Source organism: Dendrobates tinctorius, unplaced genomic scaffold (genome assembly GCF_039654945.1).
Source record: "Dendrobates tinctorius isolate UK_male_01 unplaced genomic scaffold, ASM3965494v1 ptg000065l, whole genome shotgun sequence".
NCBI classification, from domain to species: domain Eukaryota; kingdom Metazoa; phylum Chordata; class Amphibia; order Anura; family Dendrobatidae; genus Dendrobates; species Dendrobates tinctorius.
The window spans coordinates 26,433,370-26,452,716 of NW_027361733.1; the positions used below are offsets into that span (position 1 = coordinate 26,433,370).

A 19,347-nucleotide genomic window follows, 5' to 3' on the forward strand; every position below is an offset into this window, starting at 1 on the left:
ATAGAGAGATAGATAGAGAGATAGATATATACCGTAGATATAGAGAGATAGATATAGAGATAGACAGATATAGAGATAGATATAGATAGATAGATATAACGATAGAGAGATATAACGATAGAGAGATATAACGATAGAGAGATATAACGATAGAGAGATATAACGATAGAGAGATATAACGATAGAGAGATATAACGATAGAGAGATATAACGATAGAGAGACAGAGATAGAGAGATATAGCGATAGATAGATATAGCAAAAGATATAGAGATAAATAGATATAGATAGATATAGAGATAGATATAGAGATAGAAATAGATATAGAAATAAATAGATATAGAGATAGATATAGCGATAGAGAGATAGAGAGATAAAGAGATAGAGATATAGCGATAGAGAGATATAGAGATAGATATAGATAGATAGATATAACGATAGATATAGCGATAGAGAGATATAGAGATAGAGAAAGATAGAGAGATATAGCGATAGATAGATATAGAGAGATATAGAGAGATAGATAGAGATAAATAGAGATAGATAGATAGAGATAGATAGATATAGAGATAGATAGATATAGAGATAGATAGATAGATATAGAGATAGATATAGAGATAGATAGATATAGAGATAGATAGATAGATATATAGATATACAGTGCCTACAAGTAGTATTCAACCCCCTGCAGATTTAGCAGGTTTGATAAGATGCAAATAAGTTAGAGCCTTCAAACTTCACACAAGAGCAGGATTTATTAACAGATGCATAAATCTTACAAACCAAAAAGTTATGTTGCTCAGTTAAATTTTAATAAATTTTAAACATAAAAGTGTGGGTCAATTATTATTCAACCCCTAGGTTTAATATTTTGTGGAATAACCCTTGTTTGCAATTACAGCTAATAATCGTCTTTTATAAGACCTGATCAGGCCGGCACAGGTCTCTGGAGTTATCTTGGCCCACTCCTCCAAGTTATCTAGGTTCTTTGGGTGTCTCATGTGGACTTTAATCTTGAGCTCCTTCCACAAGTTTTCAATTGGGTTAAGGTCAGGAGACTGACTAGGCCACTCCAACACCTTGATTTTTTGCCTCTTGAACCAGGCCTTGGTTTTCTTGGCTGTGTGCTTTGGGTCGTTGTCTTGTTGGAAGATGAAATCTCCAGGTTGGCCGTGCTATCCATCTTCCCATGGATGCGGACCAGATGGCCAGGCCCCTTGGCTGAGAAACAGCCCCACAGCATGATGCTGCCACCACCATGCTTGGCTGTAGGGATGGTATTCTTGGGGTCGTATGCAGTGCCATCCAGTCTCCAAACGTCACGTGTGTGGTTGGCACCAAAGATCTCGATCTTGGTCTCATCAGACCAGAGAACCTTGAACCAGTCTGTCTCAGAGTCCTCCAAGTGATCATGAGCAAACTGTAGACGAGCCTTGACATGACGCTTTGAAAGTAAAGGTACCTTATGGACTCGTCTGGAACGGAGACCATTGCGGTGGAGTACGTTACTTATGGCATTGACTGAAACCAATGTCCCCACTGCCATGAGATCTTCCCGGAGCTCCTTCCTTGTTGTCCTTGGGTTAGCCTTGACTCTTCGGACAAGCCTGGCCTCGGCACGGGAGGAAACTTTCAAAGGCGGTCCAGGCCGTGGAAGGCTAACAGTAGTTCCATAAGCCTTCCACTTCCGGATGATGCTCCCAACAGTGGAGACAGGTAGGCCCAACTCCTTGGAAAGGGTTTTGTACCCCTTGCCAGCCTTGTGACCCTCCACGATCTTGTCTCTGATGGCCTTGGAATGCTCCTTTGTCTTTCCCATGTTGACCATGTATGAGTGCTGTTCACAAGTTTGGGGAGGGTCTTAAATAGTCAGAAAAGGCTGGAAAAAGAGATAATTAATCCAAACATGTGAAGCTCATTGTTCTTTGTGCCTGAAATACTTCTTAATACTTTAGGGGAACCAAACAGAATTCTGGTGGTTTGAGGGGTTGAATAATAAATGACCCTCTGAATAAACTTTTCACAATTTAAAAAAAAATTAAACAAAGAAATAACATTCTTTTTTGCTGCAGTGCATTTCACACTTCCAGGCTGATCTACAGTCCAAATGTCACAATGCCAAGTTAATTCCGAATGTGTAAACCTGCTAAATCTGCAGGGGGTTGAATACTACTTGTAGGCACTGTAGAGATAGAGAGATAGATAGAGAGATATAGAGATAGATATAGAGACAGATATAGCGATAGAGATAGAGATATAGAGAGAGATAGATAGAGAGATAGATAGATAGATAGATAGATATAGAGAGATAGAGATAGACAAATATAGATAGATATAACGATAGATAGATATAGCGATAGATAGAGAGATATAGAGATAGAGAGACAGAGATATAGCGATAGATATAGAGATAGATATAGATAGATATAACGATAGATAGAGCGATATAGAAATAGAGAGATAAAGAGATAGAGAGATATAGCGAGAGAGATAGATATATAGATAGATAGAGATAGATATAGAGATAGATATAGCGATATAGAGAGAGAGATAGATATAGAGATAGAGAGATATGGATATAGAGATAGATTTAGAGATATATAGATATAGAGCGATAGATATAGAGATAGATATAGAGATATAGAGAGAGATATAGAGAGATAGATATAGAGAGATAGATATAGAGAGATAGATATAGAGAGATAGATATAGAGAGATAGATATAGATAGAGATAGATAAATAGACAGATATAGAGATAGATAGCTATAAAGATATATAGATAGAGAGATATAGAGAGAGATAGATATAGATAGAGATAGAGAGCGATATAGAGACAGATATAGCGATAGATATAGAGAGAGAGATAGAGAGACAAAGAGATAGACAAAAAGATAGATATAGAGATAAAGAGATATAGAGATAGAGAGAGATATAGCGATAGAGAGATATAGAGATAGATAGATAGATAGATAGATATAGAGAGATAGATAGATATATAGAGAGATAGATATAGAGATAGATAGATATAGAGATAGATAGATATAGAGACAGATATAGATATAGATAGATATAGCGATTGATATATATATATATATATATATAGATATATATATATATAGAGAGATAGGTAGAGATAGATAGATAGAGAGATAGAGATAGATAGAGAGATAGAGATAGATAGAGATAGATAGAGAGATAGAGATAGATAGAGAGATAGAGATAGATAGAGAGATAGAGATAGATAGAGAGATAGAGATAGATAGAGAGATAGAGATAGATAGAGATAGATAGAGAGATATAGAGAGATATAGAGAGATATAGAGAGAGATAGATAGAGAGAGATAGATATAGAGAGAGAGATAGATAGATACAGATATAGCGATAGATACAGATATAGCGATAGATACAGATATAGCGATAGATACAGATATAGCGATAGATACAGATATAGCGATAGATACAGATATAGCGATAGATAGATATAGCGATAGATAGATATAGCGATAGATAGATATAGCGATAGATAGATATAGCGATAGATAGATATAGCGATAGATAGATATAGCGATAGATAGATATAGCGATAGATAGATATAGCGATAGATAGATATAGCGATAGATATAGCGATAGATATAGCGATAGATATAGCGATAGATAGATATAGCGATAGATAGATATAGCGATAGATAGATATAGCGATAGATAGATATAGCGATAGATAGATATAGCGATAGATAGATATAGCGATAGATAGATATAGCGATAGATAGATATAGCGATAGATAGATATAGCGATAGATAGATATAGCGATAGATAGATATAGCGATAGATAGATATAGCGATAGATAGATATAGCGATAGATAGATATAGCGATAGATAGATATAGCGATAGATAGATATAGCGATAGATAGATATAGCGATAGATAGATATAGCGATAGATAGATATAGCGATAGATAGATATAGCGATAGATAGATATAGCGATAGATAGATATAGCGATAGATAGATATAGCGATAGATAGATATAGCGATAGATATAGAGATAGAGAGATATATAGTAACATAGTTTTGAAGGCTGAAGGAAGACCTTATGTCCATCTAGTTCAGCCTATTTTAATGCAGCTGTTCTGCACTGTTGATCCTGGGGAAGGCAAAAAAAACCCACAAAGTAGAAGCCAATTTTCTCCATAGGGAAAAAAATTCCTTCACCTAAGCTGGGTCAACCATCTACCTATAATATTCTGTTATTCTTAAATTCTATACTTCGATAGATAGATAGATAGATAGATAGATATGGAGATAGATAGATATGGAGATAAATAGATAGATATGGAGATAGATAGATAGATAGAGAGAGAGATATGGAGATAGAGAGATATGGAGATAGAGAAATATGGAGATAGAGAGATATGGAGATAGAGAGATATGGAGATAGAGAAATATGGAGATAGAGAGATATGGAGATAGAGAGATATGGAGATAGAGAGATAGATATGGAGATATAGAGATAGATATGGAGATATAGAGATAGATATGGAGATATAGAGATAGATAGATATAGAGATAGATAGATATAGAGATAGATAGATATAGAGATAGATAGATATAGAGATAGATAGATAGATATGGAGAAGCATGTGGGCATGGGAAGCAGTGAATATTCATTTCCTTTTAGCAGCGGGGACAGGGGCTCCTGGCTGCTGCTCCACTGGCACAGGGCCCCCATTAGCAGCTGCGCGGTGTGCCGCTATTAGCGACACACCACTGGCTGGGGGCCCCTGGAGCAGCGGGGGCCCTAGGCAACTGCTGGCCCTGTATGCTAGCGGGTGCCAGGGCCCACCAGATGCCAGGGCCCACCGACACTATGTGTCAGGGGCGGTCACAGTCGCCCCCCGGCACACTGCGATCAAACATGATCGCAGTGTACTGGGGGATTAGGGAAGAATCGCGGAGGGAGGGGGCTCCCTGCGTGCTTCCCTGAGACCGCCAGAGCAGCGCGATGTGCTGCGCTGCTCCGAGGGTCTCCGAGAGCAGGCGCTGAGAAAGCCTGCAGCAGCGCCTGTCAGATCGCTGATCTGACACAGCGCTGTGCAAAGTGTCAGATCAGCGATCGGACACTAGACAGTGATGTGTCTCCCCCCCCCCAAATAAAAATTGGGGGTGAAAAGTTCATTTTTGTGGAAAAAATATGATTTTTTAATTGTACGGCTAGTTTTTCCCATTCGGATCTACTCCCATAGTGATCATTTAGACGATCATATATTCGGTCAGTGTTCTTCCACGTATTCAATAGTAACCTATGTGGTAGAGCACATAAGCAATTATTCATAAACTGGTGGTCTATGTGAAAAACAAGTTCAGCATTCTGGTCTGCTTTCTGGACCATACGCATGTTAGTCAATATCAGGCAGTAACTTTGCTTGAATGTTATACAGATGAGCTACACACAGAGCTTTAAAGGGTTATTCCCATCTTCATACATAGATATTGTGGGATAGTGCTGGTAAAAACAATCACTTTTACAATTTCCTGCATATTAAACTTTGCAACTATTCTTGAGTAATAACTCCTTCCTGATATTCGTCGCACATGTACGGTGAAAGTTTGGAGAGGATGTATGGAGCAGGCTCACTAGCTGAGTCGAACGCCACCTGCAACTGTTAACCTGTTAAATTCCGCAGTCAATCTGACAACATTATTTAGAGCGTGCCAGCATAGGGGTGCATCATTCTTTGTGCCCATCGGCGTCCTGCGATTAAGCTGAAGAGCCCGGTGCGTGTACGACAAAGTTCTGCTTAAATTTAACCTTCAAAAGCGATCATTATTATTGCTATATACATAGTACAAGCGATCAGATGATTGCAAGTTCAAGTCCACTAAGGTGATTAATGCAGTAAAAAAAAAGATTTTTTTAATACAAATTAAAGACATAAAAATATCAATTAAAATATGGATATTAAAAAAATGTAAAAAAATAAACATATGTGGTATCACTGGGGCCAACAAGGTTCAATCAAAAATATAAAATGTACTAGCTGAAGAGCCCGGCGTTGCCCGGGCATAGTAACTAACTACGGTTAGTTATAACAAATTATAATGATATCTATCTCTCTCTCTCTATATATATATATATATATATATATATATATATATATATATATATATATATATATATATAGCTGAGTGTATAGCCCCGCCCACTCCACATAGCCACATTCACTATAATATCCCACATCATCCCGTCAGCCAGAGCTACCGGACTACTACCCCTAATATAGCACATCATCCCGTCAGCCAGAGCCACCGGACTACTACCACAAATATCCCACATCATCCCATCAGCCAGAGCCACCTGACAACTACCGCTAATATCCCACATCATCCCGTCAGCCAGAGTCACCGGACTACTACCACTAATATCCCACATCATCCCGTCAGCCAGAGCCACCGGACTACTACCCCTAATATCCCACATCATCCCGTCAGCCAGAGCCACCTGACAACTACCCCTAATATCCCACATCATCCCGTCAGCCAGAGTCACCGGACTACTACCTCTAATATCCCACATCATCCCGTCAGCCAGAGCCACCTGACAACTACCCCTAATATCCCACATCATCCCGTCAGCCAGAGCCACCGGACTACTACCACAAATATCCCACATCATCCCATCAGCCAGAGCTACCGGACTACTACCGCTAATATCCCACATCATCCCGTCAGCCAGAGCCACCGGACTACTACCACAAATATCCCACATCATCCCATCAGCCAGGGCCACCTGACAACTACCGCTAATATCCCACATCATCCCTTCAGCCAGCGCTACCGGACTACTACCACTAATATCCCACATCATCCCGTCAGCCAGAGCCACATGACAACTACCGCTAATATCCCACATCATCCCGTCAGCCAGAGCCACCTGACAACTACCGCTAATATCCCACATTATCCCGTCAGCCAGAGCCACCGGACTACTACCACTAATATCCCACATCATCCCATCAGCCAGAGCTACCGGACTACTACCGCTAATATACCACATCATTCCGTCAGCCAGAGCTACCGGACTACTACCACTAATATCCCACATCATCCCGTCAGCCAGAGCCACATGACAACTACCGCTAATATCCCACATCATCCCGTCAGCCAGAGCTACCGGACTACTACCCCTAATATCCCACATCATCCCATCAGCCAGAGCCACCGGACAACTACCACTATTATAACATCATGCCGTCACAGCTGTCAGACTACTACCCCTAATATCCCGCATCATCCCGTCAGCCAGAGCCACCGGACTACTCCACCCTAATATCCCGCATCATCCCATCAGCCAGAGACACCGGACTACAAACCCTAACATTCCACATCATCCCGTCAGCCAGCGCCACCGGACTACTACGCCTAATATCCCATATCATCCCGTCAGCCTGGGGTCAGAACCAGAGCGCTGAGTGGAACGGTCCTAACTTCCATACCAGGGATCCCTTTAAGAGAGGCCTGGCGTCAGAACCAGAGCACTGAGTGGATTTGCCCTGATTTCCATACCAATGATCCCTTTAATAGAGGCCTGGGGTGAGAATCAGAGCGCTGAGGGATTTACCCTAACTTCTCATGTACAGCACCATGGAATTAATGGTGCTATATAATAAATCTCTCTATATAAAAATGAATGTATGTATGTATGTGTGTATCACCAACGAATCACAAACCATCTTTCATTTCACCAGAGCTGTTCAAAGGAAGCTGAGCTGTGATTGGTTGCTATGAACAACAGTTTTCCTTGCAACCAATCACTAAGCATCTCTCATTTCACCAGAGCTGGTTAAAAGAAGCTGAGCTGTGATTGGTTGCTATGAGCAAGTTTTCCCACTTGACAACACCTCAGCAGACACTGACATGGTGGGAGAAATCTAGCATCCCCAGGAACATAAGCTGCAGCCATCGTCTGTCCCCCAGAAAGGAGCAGAGAGCACATGACAGAAATGAATCCCCCCCCCTCCCGTGTGGTATCATTAAGTGACACACATGAATGTAGGAAAGTGCACATATTAAATGTCATGTGGATTTAATACTTTCTCACAGACACTTATGCATTATTGATGTGTTACTGTGCTCTGATGTTGTGAGTTTTTTTAAAGTGCTACTTTCCCCATAATTCACCTGAATATACCCATATAACACGTAATGCTTTTCCCATAACAACCCATTAAATATGATACTATACTGCATACAGATGCTGTACATCCATGAGCAACTCCGCCGGACAAATTACAAGTTGACGGTGCATGAACATGTGTGTGAAGGTTTCTCTACTGTACTAATGTATAAGGTTTGTGCCTGTCCATTGGTGAAAAGCATGACTGTGATATTTATGGTGGCAGATAAGTGAGAATATCAGCCTGATCAGTAGAAAACGTGGGATCTTAGTGAACCATGTTTCTGTGCAATTTCACTATTCTACTTTTACTGGCTTTGACAGGATGATGTGGGATATTAGGGGTAGTAGTTCGGTAGCTCCAGGGCTGTGGAGTCGGTAAGCCAAACCTGCGACTCCGACTCCTCAATTTCCCTTACACCGACTCCAACTCCACGACTCCAACTCCCACATATATTGCTTATATTTAAGTGAAAAATTAATTGTAGTACAATGTGAACATCAGACATTTAATCATTTCTATGATCCAATAATCAAGATATTTAGAAAGAACATAATATCTATTTATTGGAATACAACTTTAGAACACAAAAAACTGTAATAAATTGTAAATATGTAATACACTGTATAATATCGATTACATACATACAGTACAGACCAAAGTTTGGACACACCTCATTCAAAGAGTTTTCTTTATTTTTATGACTATGAAAATTGTAGATTCACTCTGAAAGCATCAAAGCAATGAATTAACACATGTGGAATTATATAATTAACAAAAAAGTGTGAAACTGAAAATATGTCTTATATTCTAGGTTCTTGAAAGTAGCCACCTTTTGCTTTGATAACTGCTTTGCACACACACTCTTGGCATTCTCTTGATGAGCTTCAAGAGGTAGTCACTGGAAATGGTCTTCCAACAGTCTTGAAGGAGTTCCCAGAGATGTTTAGCACTTGTTGGCCCTTTTGCCTTCACTCTGCGGTCCAGCTCACCCCAAACCATCTCGATTGGGTTCAGGTCTGGTGTCTGTGGAGGCCAGGTCATCAGGCGTAGCACCCCATCACTCTCCTTCTTGGTCAAATAGCCCTTACACAGCCTGGAGGTGTGTTTGAGGTCATTGTCCTGTTGAAAAATAAATGATGGTCCAACTAAACACAAACCGGATGGAATAGCATGCCGCTGCAAGATGCTGTGGTAGCCATGCTGGTTCAGTATGCCTGCAATTTTGAATAAATCCCCAACAGTGTCATCAGCAAAGCACCCCCACACCTCCTCCTTCATGCTTCACGGTGGGAATCAGGCATGTAAAGTCCATCCGTTCACCTTTTCTGCTTCGCACAAAGACACGGTGGTTGGAACCAAAGATCTCAAATGTGGACTCATCAGACCAAATCACAAATTTCCACTGGTCTAATGTCAATTCCTTGTGTTCTTTAGCCCAAACAAGTCTCTTCTGCTTGTTGCCTGTCCTTAGCAGTGGTTTCCTTGCAGCTATGTTACCATGAAGGCCTGCTGCACAAAGTCTCCTCTTAACAGTTGTTGTAGAGATGTCTGCTGCTAGAACTCTGTGTGGCATTGACCTGGTCTCTAATCTGAGCTGCTGTTAACCTGTGATTTCTGAGGCTGGTGACTCGGATGAACTCATCCTCCGCAGCAGAGGTGACTCTTGGTCTTCCTTTCCTGGGGCGGTCCTCATGTGAGCCAGTTTCTTTGTAGCGCTTGATGTTTTTTGCCACTGCATTTGGGGACACTTTCAAGTTTTCCCAATTTTTCGGACTGACTGACCTTCATTTCTTAAAGTAATGATGGCCACTCGTTTTTCTTTACTCAGCTGCTTTTTTCTTGCCATAATACAAATTCTAACAGTCTATTCAGTAGGACTATCACCTGTGTATCCACCAGACTTCTGCACAACACAACTGATGGTCCCAACCTCATTTATAAGGCAAGAAATCCCACTTATTAAACCTGACAGGGCACACCTGTGAAGTGAAAACCATTTCTGGTGACTACCTCTTGAAGCTCATCAAGAGAATGCCAAGAGTGTGCAAAGCAGAAATCAAAGCAAAATGTGGCTACTTTGAAGAACCTAGAATATAAGACATACAGTATTTTCAGTTGTTTCACACTTTTTTGTTAATTATATAATTCCACGTGTTAATTCATAGTTTTGATGCCTTCAGAGTGAATCTACAATTTTCATAGTCATGAAAATAAAGAAAACGCTTTGATTGAGAAGGTGTGTACAAACTTTTGGTTTGTACTTTGTGTATATATATATATATATATATATATATATATATATATATATATATATATATATATATATATATATATATACACAGTGGTGAAAAAAAGTATTTAGTCAGTCAGCAATAGTGCAAGTTCCACCACTTAAAAAGATGAGAGGCGTCTGTAATTTACATCATAGGTAGACCTCAACTATGGGAGACAAACTGAGAAAAAAAAATCCAGAAAATCACATTGTCTGTTTTTTTTTCCATTTTATTTGCATATTATGGTGGAAAATAAGTATTTGGTCAGAAACAAGCAATCAAGATTTCTGGCTCTCACAGACCTGTAACTTCTTCTTTAAGAGTCTCCACTTTCCTCCACTCATTACCTGTAGTAATGGCACCTGTTTAAACTTGTTATCAGTATAAAAAGACACCTGTGCACACCCTCAAACAGTCTGACTCCAAACTCCACTATGGTGAAGACCAAAGAGCTGTCAAAGGACACCAGAAACAAAATTGTAGCCCTGCACCAGGCTGGGAAGACTGAATCTGCAATAGCCAACCAGCTTGGAGTGAAGAAATCAACTGTGGGAGCAATAATTAGAAAATGGAAGACATACAAGACCACTGATAATCTCCCTCGATCTGGTGCTCCACGCAAAATCCCACCCCGTGGGGTCAGAATGATCACAAGAACGGTGAGCAAAAATCCCAGAACCACGCGGGGGGACCTAGTGAATGAACTGCAGAGAGCTGGGACCAATGTAACAAGGCCTACCATAAGTAACACACTACGCCACCATGGACTCAGATCCTGCAGTGCCAGACGTGTCCCACTGCTTAAGCCTGTACATGTCCGGGCCCGTCTGAAGTTTGCTAGAGAGCATTTGGATGATCCAGAGGAGTTTTGGGAGAATGTCCTATGGTCTGATGAAACCAAACTGGAACTGTTTGGTAGAAACACAACTTGTCGTGTTTGGAGGAAAAAGAATACTGAGTTGCATCCATCAAACACCATACCTACTGTAAAGCATGGTGGTGGAAACATCATGCTTTGGGGCTGTTTCTCTGCAAAGGGGCCAGGACGACTGATCCGGGTACATGAAAGAATGAATGGGGCCATGTATCGTGAGATTTTGAGTGCAAACCTCCTTCCATCAGCAAGGGCATTGAAGATGAAACGTGGCTGGGTCTTTCAACATGACAATGATCCAAAGCACACCGCCAGGGCAACGAAGGAGTGGCTTCGTAAGAAGCATTTCAAGGTCCTGGAGTGGCCTAGCCAGTCTCCAGATCTCAACCCTATAGAAAACCTTTGGAGGGAGTTGAAAGTCCGTGTTGCCAAGCGAAAAGCCAAAAACATCACTGCTCTAGAGGAGATCTGCATGGAGGAATGGGTCAACATACCAACAACAGTGTGTGGCAACCTTGTGAAGACTTACAGAAAACGTTTGACCTCTGTCATTGCCAACAAAGGATATATCACAAAGTATTGAGATGAAATTTTGTTTCTGACCAAATACTTATTTTCCACCATAATATGCAAATAAAATGAAAAAAAAACAGACAATGTGATTTTCTGGATTTTTTTTTCTCAGTTTGTCTCCCATAGTTGAGGTCTACCTATGATGTAAATTACAGACGCCTCTTATCTTTTTAAGTGGTGGAACTTGCACTATTGCTGACTGACTAAATACTTTTTTTCCCCCAATATATATATATATATATATATATATATATATATATATATATTATATATTATATATATATATATATATATACACACACACGCTATGACTTATCTCGGCCAAGATAAAGCCTCATACTGTTCTGCAGAATTTCATACTGCACACCTCAGCTGCTGCAGAACCTCATACTGCACACCCCTACACTTGAAAATAAAGCCTGCACCATAAGATGTGGTGATGAATGCAGTCTATTTATTCCAACTATCAATTGATGATGATGTGTTACTGAAGACGAGCAATGCCTGTCCTGGGAGTCCTTTTGGGCAGCTATGAGGTGTACCCGACTGGTGCTAAAAAAAAGGAGTGTTAGTCTGTGTGCTATCCGGCTTTCATTCTTTTTGGTACAGATATGATATGGATAGACAGATATGGATAAATGGATATATAGATAGAGCAGATTTCTAATCTGCTTTTGCTATTGAAAATATTAGCTATGAGCTCAAAAACCTTTCAGGTGATGCCGTTTTTTAAAAAACTGATCTGCTTTTGCAACTGAAAAATGTATACTCAAAAAACGCAGGAAAAACGCTGTGTGCGAATGTAGCCTTAGATCAGGAATAGAACAGTCATTTATAGGACATTTCATAACTTTCCCAAATTCCTATGAAAAAATATTCAGCACATTCTGCACTGAACTACTGTACCCAATTTATTATATATTTTAAGAGTCGGTCCATTTTATACCGACTCCACCAAAATGAGCACCGACTCCGATTCCACAGCCCTGGGTAGCTCTGGCTGACGGGATGATGTGGGATATTAGGGGTAGTAGTCCGGTAGCTCTGGCTGACGGGATGATGTGGAATATTATAGAGAATGTGGCTATGCGGAGTGGGCGGGGCTCTACACTCCGCTTTATATATATAATCATTATAATTTGTTATAACTAACCGTAGTTAGTTACTATGCCTGGGCAGCGCCGGGCTCTGCAGCTAGTAAATAATAATAATAACTTCCATACCGGTGATCCCTTTAGGAGGGGGGCCTTGGGTCAGAACCAGACCACTGAGTGGATTTGCCGTAGCTTCCATACCAGGGATCCCTTTAAGAAAGCCTGGGATCAGAACCACAGAGCTGAGTGGATTTGCCCTTACTTGCATACCAATTATGCCTTTAATAGAACCCTGGGGTCAGAATCACAGCGCTGAGGGATTTGCCCTAACTTCCGTACAGGAGATCCCTTTAAGAGAGCCTGGGGTCAATACCAGAGCATTTGAAGGCAACAGCCCTGACTTCCATGCCAGGGATCCCTTTAAGAAAGGCCTGGGGTCAGTACCAAAATGCAGAGCGGATTTGCCCTAACTTCCGTACCAATGATCCCTTTAAGAGAGCCTGGGGTCAGAACCACAGAGCCGAGTAGAACGGTCTTAACTTCCATACTGGGGATCCCTTTAAGAGAGGCCTGAGCTAAACCAAAGCGCTGGATGGATTTGCCCTGACTTCCATACCGGAGATCCCTTTAAGAGGGAAGATGTGCCTATGAGATGGAGGATGGGTGATGTGTATATGGCCACGGGAGGGGGGATTCATTTCTGTCATGTGCTCTCTGTTCCTTTCTGGGGGGCAGACAATGGCTGGGAGCTTATGTTTCCGGGGATGCTAGATTTCTCCCACCAGGTCAGTGTCAGCTGAGGTGTTCTCAAGTGGGAAAACTCGCTCATAGCAACCATAGCAGCTTCTGTTAACCAGCTCTGATGAAATGAGAGATGCTTAGTGATTGATTGGTTGCAAGGAAAACTGTTGCTCATAGCAACCAATCACAGCTCTGCTTCTTTTGAACAGCTCTGGTAAAATGAAAGATGCTTCGTGATTGGTTGGTGGTAGACACACATTCAGTTTTATATATAGAGATTAACTGTTGGAAGCCAACATGGACAATGTATAAGTCTTAAGAACTCTGAGCTCACAATTGAATCCATAGACTCTGTCTGGATAACACCAATGAGACCATGAGCTGTAGAATGGTCGCATTACCTGCCAGGCAGGAAGACAATTATTTGTCCTGTGCTGTGGTACCTTTTCTTCAAGTAAAGGGAGCACCTCCATGTAAGATGGACATCTTCTCTGGCCTCTTGGAAGGAACATAAACCCTGGAGTGTTTGGATTACAAACCATTGTTCTTGATGGACATCTGGTCTCCAGCCTAAATGGAATATGAACCTGTACTCAGGCCTGTTTGAAACAAGGACCTTTTGTTATATACAAGGACACCACCTGCAGGAAGATGAAAACCACTACAAGCACATTTGACCCTCTTAGCAATTCAGGACCTAAGAGCGCCACTTTCATGAGAGTATTAGCGTCAGCAGCCATGTGCATGTTTCTGGAGAACTCAAAATGCTGTGACCTGATTGGATGGTACTACTATGTGGAGGTGATACAGGGATGGGCAATGCATGGGCAATGTCTGACTGATCTAAAGGTAGCACACCAAGGTAGTTAGGCAATCTTCCTACTTCCCCATCTTCTTTCACGCGCTCGTTACTTTTTCCTTATCATATTTTCATAGAAGGTTTCACAGAATGTAACAGTTGTAAGGGACCTCCAGGGTCATCGTGTCCACCCCCTGCTCAATGCAGGATTCACTAAACCATCTCACACAGATGTCTGTCCAGCCTCTGTGAAGCCTCATTGTACCCTTGTCCCTTAGTTAGATTTCCCTCATACATGGTATTGGAAATATCCTATTTGTAATAACTCCCCTTTTAAAGATCCAGTAGCACTTTAATTAACCCCTTAATGACGGGAGCTTTTTTCGTTTTCCGCTCCCCTTCTTTCCAGAGCCATAACTTTTTTATTTTTCCGTCAATATGGCCATGTGACAGCTTATTTTTTGCGGGACGAGTTGTACTTTTGACCGACAGCATTGGATTTACCATGTAGTGTACTCGAAAACGGAGAAAAAAAATCCAAGTGTGGTGAAATTGCAAAAAAAAGTGCAATCCCACACTGTTTTTTTGCTTTGCTGTTTTGCTAGGTTCACTAAATGCTAAATCTGACCTGCCATTATGATTCTCCAGGTCATTACGAGATCATAGACACCAAACATGTCTAGGTTCTCTTTTATCTAAGTGGTGAAAAAGAAATCCAAAGTTTGCTTAAATTTTTTTTTAAAAAAGCGCAATTTTCCGAGTGTCTTCATTTTTCGTGATCTCGGGTTGGGTGAGGGCTTATTTTTTGCGTGCCGGGCTGACGTTTTTAATGATACCACTTTTCTGCAGATACGTTCTTTTGATCGCCCGTTATTGCGGCGACCAAAAAAAACGTAATTCTGGCGTTTTTATTTTTTTTCTCGCTACGCCATTTAGCGATCGGGTTAAAGGGAATCTGTCACCCTTTTTTTGGCTTTGCAGCTGCTGGCATAGACATCGGGGGCTTATCTACAGCATTCTGTAATGCTGTAGATAAGCCTCCGATGTAACCTGAAAGATAAGAAGAAAAACACGTTAGATTATACTCACCGAGGTGGGCGGTCCAGTCCGATGGGTGTCGCTGTCCCGTCCGGCGCCTCCCTTCTTCATGGGATGACGTTCTCTTCTCCCATCCTGTAATGGCTCCGGCGCATGCGCACTGCTCTGCCCTATTGAGGGCAGAGCAGAGTCCTGCAGTGCGCAGGCGTCGGGAGAGGTCTGGCGCCTGCGCACTGCAGAATTCTGCTCTGCCCTCAACAGGGCAGAGGAATGCGCCGGAGCCATTTCAGGATGGGAGAAGAGGATGTCATCGCATGAAGAAGTGAGGCGCCGGACCGCAAAACCCATCGGACCGCCCACCTCGGTGAGTATAATATAACGTGTTTTTTTTCTCTTTCAGGTTACATCGGGGGCTTATCTACAGCATTACAGAATGCTGTAGATAAGCCCCCGATGTCTATGCCGACAGCTAATAGGTGATAAAAAGGGTGACAGATCCCCTTTAATCTTTTTTTATTGATAGATCGGGTGATTCTAAATGCGGCGAAACCACATATGTGTAGGTTTGATTTCTTTTTTGTTTTATTTTGATTGTGGCAAAAGGGGGGTGATTTAAACTTATGTTTTTTTTATTTTTAATTACACTTTGTTTGTTTTTTTTACTTTTGGCATGCTTCAATAGCCTCCATGGGAGACTAGAAGCATGCCATACTTGATTGGCTCTGCTACATAGAGGCGATGCTCAGATCGCCTTTATGTAGCAGAAATACAGCATTGCTATGAGTGCCGACCACAGGGTGGCGCTCATAGCAATCTGCTGGCAACAGCTGACCTGTTATGGCTTTGAGGTGGGCTCACCGCCGGAGCCCACCTCAAAGCAGGGGACTCCAATTGCTGACGTAATGGCAAAACAAAAAATTCAAAAGGCACCAACACTGTGGGCTAGTTTGTCACTGCAGAAGAAAAGAAAATGAAGTAAGTAACAATCATACATAATGTCTTACGTATTCCAAAATTGTATCACTAAAAATCCCAGCTCACCCAGCCAAAAAGATGCTCTCACACAGCTCAATTAACTGAAAAATAAAAACTATACAGATCTCTGAAAAATTTTGGACACAAAAAAAAAAAAAAAAACTAAAACATATCGAGGATAACGTCGGGGGGGGGGGGGGGTGTCACCTAGATCCATCACTGTCACCAGTTTGTCCAGGGACCAACTCTGCTGCCTCCAATCATCAGAACTGGACAAGGCCACAGCTGCTTACACTACTACGTCGGTTATCTGGGAACTCACGGTTAGCGTATGGTATGTACACCTCTGACTCCAACGCGTATCTATGTCCTGATAGGATCACTGCCAACTGCACAATAATGAAAAAAGAAGCTCTCCTGGCTGCCACATCAAACATTTATGCAGGTTGATTGGACACCAGTTACAGGTAGTGGCTTCAGGGGTGCAGTTCACAGCAAAAGAGGGTTAGAGCTATTAAATTTCATATATTTAATCCAGAAAGGTAGGCAGTGTTTATAAATAATTCACAAAGATTAAACAAAATGGGAACAAAACAATACAATATGTACAATCACATAAAATAAAAAGGAATAACTGAATGGATTTACTACACCTGATATAATGGAAATGGCTCAGAGCTTAGCAGAGGGAAGCACTCCGATTGCAAAAGTGGGTCACTCACACAGCAAACTTGTGTCTTTCAGAATTAATAAAGACAGACACCCAAACTTTCATTTTACTAGGTGGATGATACGTCCAGATATCCCCCCTTGGTACGCTCACAAGGGGGGCTGATTGTTGGATGTGCTTGGTCCTTCAGAATTCCACGAGATCCCCAACTTACAGGGTATCGTCACCAATGGAGGTCCCAGGCGACAGATATCATTGTCATGTTTCCTATCATGATTTTATCTTTTTATAGAGAGATGCAATATGGCATGTATAGCACCATCCACTGGACCATTATTAAGTTGGAGGGGTTAGAATGGCCCTACCGGGATTAGAGAACGCGTGATGTTCGTACTATTGCTGCAACGCCAAAAAATAGGTCTCCCAGACTTCTGGTCTTTTTCTCAAAGCATTTCTCTTCTGCAATTACCTGGACGCTGCAGGGGGCCCTACTTTAATGGAGATGGCCATGTCCGCGCTCACATTTCCTAGTTATAATTAGTTTTCTCTTTTCCCAAGCTATAGTTAGTTTCTCTCCGCCACAATTAATACAATATGTTCAATGTGAGGTTGATATGTCGCCTCTCTCTGGAGAGGTCTTATGGATTTTCGCTCTACTCTATGGCTGTGATCGTACTGACCTGGTCACTCATGATGTCGAGTCATTTTTACCCCACAATGGCACTGATTCATGACAGTGATTAAGCCACAATGCTGGAGCTAATCGCTTTAAAAAAGTCACAAATTTTTTGGCGCAACCTAGAGTCACTAAAAAAAATGAGAATGTGGACACCAATGGGGACAGCGATACGGTCTCACATGCTGGGGAGTTAATGGCACCATATAAGCAAAGTATGATAAAAATAAAGATTAAATAATGCCCCCAGAGGGGTCCACCTGCAGCTTACTCCCCTGTCCCTATTGATGGCAAGCAGCCATGCATGTGGGGGAGTGGAGCCATAGTTTGTGGCCACAGTCTCCCTTCTTACAGACAATATGGCCTCAGGGGGGCGCAGTTTCCCCACTGTGCAGGCCCTGTGATCCTATGGCACACTCCAGTGGGTCTCCCCTGCCTTTGTTACCACAGACTCTAGGATTGCCCGAGCTATAACCAGACAGGATGCAGGAAACCTCGGTGTATTCTTGGGAGAACCACAAGTCCCAGCAACAAATGAGGTTCCTAAAAGTGGCTGCAAACAGGGTGCAGGGGCGGCGGCCATGAGTGCACAGGTGAGGGCGTCCCCTCAGCGCGGGGCGGAGGCTCTCAGGGTTCGCCTCAGTCACCCCACTACCCCACTATTTTTAGGGGCGCACACAGGGTGCTGGTTACTATAGTAACAGCCTAGGCCGCGCTCCCCGAGCTGTTGCGCGGAAGGTGACGCTTATAACGCGGCCTCGTACGCAGCCTCCTCCTCCCCCCGGCGCCGCCGTGAGCACGGCCCGCCGTCACGTCCTGACGCTCCGCAGGGACCCGGTGCGTGATGAGGGGGAGGGGTGAGGACTCCCCAGGCCGTGGGCGGCACTTACCTGCTTTCCGCCGCTTCAGGTCTTCCGTGCCGCCTGCTGCCCGGGGGTTTACGCCGGTTATTGGGCGGTTTCGGGGACGCGGGCGGGGGGGTGAAGTGAGAAGGCCGTGCTCGTTCACGTCTCCGGGAAGAAAAGGAGGGGGCTACGCGCGCTCATGTGATGGCTTCAAATATGGCCGACTTTAGGAAGTACCGCGCATGCGTGCATGACTAGTTTCTGGACGCTAGGTGGCGCTGGTCTGCAGATGGATTCCTGGTATGAACTAAGCAATATACGTTCCCAGGCGCTAGATGGCGCTGTGTATGAAGAGTTACATCATATTGGCAGAGCTGGGGGTTTGGCACAGTGGGATATTATTATGTTTTGCATTTTATATATGTAAAATATACAGTACAGACCAAAAGTTTGGACACACCTTCTCATTCAAAGAGTTTTCTTTCTTTTCATGACTATGAAAATTGCAGATTCACTCTGAAGGCATCAAAACTATGAATTAACACATGTGGAATTATATAATTAACAAGAAAGTGTGAAACAACTGAAAATATGTCTTATATTCCAGGTTC

At 42.3% G+C, this 19,347-nt stretch overlaps 1 protein-coding gene across 3 annotated transcripts in view; it reads right to left on the reverse strand.

Annotated features, from left to right (window-relative positions):
* The window catches only part of GMEB2 (glucocorticoid modulatory element binding protein 2), a 56,936-nt gene extending 37,998 nt beyond the window's left edge, over nt 1-18,938 (reverse strand). Inside the window, exon 1 of one of the 3 annotated variants that reach the window (XM_073580807.1) lies at nt 18,782-18,938. The gene's annotated coding sequence lies outside the window, so the exon portion shown is untranslated. The remainder of the gene's footprint in view (nt 1-18,781) is intronic. The other 2 variants (XM_073580806.1, XM_073580805.1) reach the window with 2 other exon arrangements.
* Between the last annotated feature and the right edge of the window lie 409 nt (nt 18,939-19,347).